The sequence below is a fragment of the Rhinopithecus roxellana genome, chromosome 6, assembly GCF_007565055.1.
Source record: "Rhinopithecus roxellana isolate Shanxi Qingling chromosome 6, ASM756505v1, whole genome shotgun sequence".
Lineage (NCBI taxonomy): Eukaryota > Metazoa > Chordata > Mammalia > Primates > Cercopithecidae > Rhinopithecus > Rhinopithecus roxellana.
The window spans coordinates 105,252,531-105,257,147 of NC_044554.1; the positions used below are offsets into that span (position 1 = coordinate 105,252,531).

At 44.2% G+C, this 4,617-nt stretch overlaps 1 pseudogene; it reads left to right on the top strand.

The window, feature by feature from the left end:
- The first annotated feature begins 2,312 nt into the window (after positions 1-2,312).
- Positions 2,313-3,055, top strand: LOC115898372 (annotated as a pseudogene).
- The last annotated feature ends 1,562 nt before the right edge of the window (positions 3,056-4,617 follow it).

Consider the following 4,617-nt stretch of genomic DNA (forward strand, 5'->3'; position numbering starts at 1 on the left):
GGCACCGCCACCTCGCCCGGCTAGTTTTTTGAGTTTTTTGTATTTTTTTTTTTTTTTATTAGAGATGGGGTTTCACTGTGTTAGCCAGGATGGTCTCGATCTCCTGACCTCGTGATCCGCCCGTCTCGGCCTCCCAAAGTGCTGGGATTACAGGCTTGAGCCACTGCGCCCGGCCACTCACGCCTTTAATCCCAGAACTCTGGGAGGCCAAGGCAGTGGATTGCCTGAGCTCAGGAGTTTGACACCCGCCTGGGCTACATAATGAAACCCCATCTCTAACTAAAATACAAAACGTTAGCCGGGCTTGGTGACATGCCTGTAGTCCCAGCTACTCAGGAGGCTGAGGCACGAGAATTGCTTGAATTTGGGAGGCGGATTTTGCAGTGAGCTGAGATTGGGCCACTGCACTCCAGCCTGAGCCACAGAGCAGCAAAACTCTGTCTCCAAAAAAAAAAAAAACAGAAAAGAAAAAAGAAAAAGAAAAGAAAGAAAGGTGGCCCATGTGGCTGTTGGTGCATGATAAATTTGAAGCCGTCCCTATAAACTTTGTGTGTGTGTGTGAGACAGGGTCTTGCTTTGTCACCCAATGTGGAGTGCAATGGCATAATTGTAGCTCACTGCAGCCTCAACCTCCTGGGCTGAAGTGATCCTCCTGCCTCAGCCTCCTGAGTAGCTGGGACAACAGGTGCATAACACCACACCCCGCTAATTTTTTTTCTTTTTTTGTAGAGATAGGGGGTCTCACAGTTGCCCAGGCTGGTCTTGAACTCCTGGGTTCAAGCAGTCCTCCTTCCTTGGCCTCCCAAAGTGCTGAGATTACAGGCATGAGCCACTGTGCTGGGTCATCCCTATAAACTTTATAAAATTAATCAGAGGCCAGGCATGGTGGCTCATGCCTGTAATCCCAGCACTTTGGGAGGCCAAGGTGGGTGGATCACTTGAGGTCAGGAGTTCAAGACCAGCCTGTCCAACATGGTGAAACCCCATCTCTACTAAAAATGCAAAATTAGGTGTGTGTGGTGGTGGGTGCCTGTAGTCCCAGCTACTAGGGAGGATGAGGCAGGAGAATCGCTTGAACCTGGGAGGCAGAGGTTGCAGTGAGCTGAGATTGGGTCATTGCACTCCAGCCTGGGCAAAAAGAGCGAAACTCTGCCTCAAATAATAATAATAATAATAATAATAATAATAATAATAATAAATAAAATAAATCAGGGAAGAAGAGGGAGAGAAATGAAAATACACCAAGCTTGTGGCAAATTCAGCGTTCATCACTGGGTCTGCTTGCTGTTGGATTCACTTCCTCATAGCTGTTTTGCCTATTGTCCTAATCATGTAGAATCTAGATTATAGCTTTTTTTTAAAATTAATTAATTAATTTTTTTTTTTTGAGACGGAGTCTCGCTGTGTCGCCCAGGCTGGAGTGCAGTGGCGCGATCTCGGCTCACTGCAAGCTCCGCCTCCTCGGTTCACGCCATTCTCCTGCCTCAGCCTCCGAGTAGCTGGGACTACAGGCGCCCGTCACCACACCCAGCTAATTTTTGGTATTTAGTAGAGACAGGGTTTCACCGTGTTAGCCAGGATGGTCTCGAGCTCCTGACCTCGTGATCCGCCCACATCGGCCTCCCAAAGTGCTGGGATTACAGGCTTGAGCCACCGCGCCCGGCCTATAGCTCCCTTTAACTTCTCTACAGATAACAGCTTGATCATCACCAAATGTTTTCTCTTTGAGATATTCCTTCAGGGTCTGGTCACCAATGAAACAACTGATGCTAGCTGATGCAAAGGACCTCATGAGGAACTGACTCACAAAAGAATGCCGTTTCCACACTCCCCTCACTTCAACCCATCAACGACCCCAGGTATCCAGCCCCTCACCCCCCATGATCCCCTTAAAAACCCCAGTCCAGGGCTGGGCGCCATGGCTCATGACTATAATCCCAGCACTTTGGGAGGCCGAGGTGGGTGGATCATCTGAGGGCAGGAGTTCAAGACCATCCTGGCCAACATGGCAAAACCCCATCTCTGTTAAAAATACAAAAATTAGCGAGTCACGGTGGCTCGCGCCTGTAATCCCAGCTATTCGGAAGGCGGAGGCAGGAGAATCGCTTGAGTCTGGGAGGTGGAGGTTGCAGTGAGCCGAGATCGAGCTTCTGCACTCCAGCCTGAGTGACATAGTGCCTCGTGAGTGGCTGGCATGATAACAAACTCCAGAGGGTCACAGGCAGGTTCGAGTTGTCATTGCTGGGGTTGTTCTGTTGTACCAGGAAGCTCTCTGAGACTGGGACCCGGCCACTGCCTGGTCCGCTGGTGTGATGGCATTTCTCTGAGGCATGTGGGGCATGTTGAGCGCCCTGGGAAGGTCCGGGCGGAGCTGTGTACCAGCTGTGGAAGTCGACTGCGCTTCCCCTTCAGTTTTGTGTATTTATGGAAATGGTTTTCATCTGCCTTGGCAAGTTATCCAAAGAAATCTGTAACTTCTTACCTTCGATTTTCTGAAGAACAACTACCCTTATTTAAAGCTCGGAACCCAGATGCAAAAAATACAGAACTAATTAGAAGGACCGCCGGGCATTGGAGGGAACTTCCCAACTCAGAGAAAAAAAATATATGAAGATGCTTATAGGGTGGACTGGCAGGCATACAAAGAAGAGATAAGCAGAATTCAAGAACAGCTAACTCCAAGTCAGATTATGTCTTTGGAAACAGAAATCATGCATGAACAGTTAAAAAGGAAAGCTTTAGTAAAAAAGAGAGAGAGTTAAAACTGCTTGGAAAACCAAAATGACCTTGTTCAGCTTATAACATTTATGTAGCTGAAAGCCTCCAAGAAGCTAAGGATGGTTCACTGCAGGCAAAGCTGAAGACTGTAAATGAAAACGGGAAAAATCTGTCTGGTTCTCAAAAGAAAGTATATATTCAACTTGCTAAAGATTATAAAATTCGTTATTATAATGAAACGAAGTCTGGGGAAGAACAGATGATTGAAGTTGGATGAAAGGATCTTCTACGTTGCAAAATAAAGCAACCACCAAAAGATGGTACTGAGAAGTGTTAGAAGTTCACAGTGGATAGGCACCAGAAACCAGTTAGGTCTCAACACCTGAAGCTATTGTAAAATTAGAAAGGATAAAGTCGGTAAACCTTTTCTATTCAATTTCTTTTTCTTCAGCTCACGGACTTCTGCCAGTGTAATACTTGCTTTGGAAAACCCAGATAAAGGTTTATGCAAAATTTTGTGTTTAGGAACTACTGAGGATCAGAGTAATCCATGCAAATGTGAATCATTTTACCTTTGATAAAGGTCAATCAGACTATCAGGTTTTTTTAATACAGGATGATGTCTATGGAAAGAGTATTCTTGTTTCCTTATATTATGGAAGCAGGAGTTTTCTTTTCAAAATTGTTACAAATTGTGGAAGACACAGTGTTCTCTGATATAATTGTGCATTTTTCAAAAAACTGCCAGAACTCATCTGGGTAAATTCCAGTTCCTAGGTATAATTAATATTATATTCAGAGCTGATGGTTGTATACATAAGTGATGGCTGGTTTTAGTTGCAACTTTTTATAAAAGGGACTGAGAAATTTATAAACCTTTTTCTCACTGTCTTTTTTTCTAAAGTAAAAACTAATAAATTAGGTACCAGATCTATGCGTATTATTTTATGTTGCATAGAATAAAAATTTTAATCTTTAATTTTACATCTCCTAATTATATATTTTAAGATGAAACATTTGTTTTACAGTTTTCCCCTCCACCTTTTGTTTTTTTGAGACAGAGTCTTACCCTGCCACCCAGGCTAGAGTGCAGTGGTGTCATCTGGGCTCATTGCAATCTCCGCCTCCCGGGTTTCAGTCATTCTCCTGCCTCAGCCTCCCGAGTAGCTGGGACTAGGCATGTACCACCACACCTGGCTAATTTTTGTATTTTTTAGTAGAGATGGGGTTTCACCATATTGGCCAGGCTAGTCTCAAATTCCTGACCTCGTGATCCGCCTGCCTCGGCCTCCCAAAGTGCTGGGATTACAGGTATGAGCCTCCGTGCCTGGCACTTTTCCCTTTTTTCAAGTAAGGAAATATATTTTTTTCTGAATTATTTTCTCTCATGTGAGTATATTGATCCAGAAAGAAAACTTGCATTGTATATATATTTTAAATGAGAAATCTAAAAAAAGAAAAGTATCCAAAGTCTCTGGAATTTGAAACACTTTGCATAACGTATAAAAGCCTGTACAAGAGACAGCCAACTATGGCCTGTGGACCAAATCCAGCCTGCTGCCTGCTTTCTATGGCCTATGAGCTAGGAATTGTGTTTATAATTTTAAATGCTTTTTTAAAAAGACTTTTATGGTACATGAAAATTAACATGAATATTTAGTGTTCATAAATAAAGTTTATTGGAACACAACCAAAAAAAAGAAAAAAAAAAAAAACCCCAAACACTCCAGTTCAGAACTCCTTGGGGAGATGGATTTGAGGGTCTCCTCCCATCTCCTGGTTTGGCTCCCAGCGATCCTGAGACTCTTTCTCTGCTGCAAACCCTGCTGCCTCAGCACATTGGTCTGTGACTGCGTACCAGGCACATGAACCTGTGGGCCCATGTGCAGCTCCTCCCTC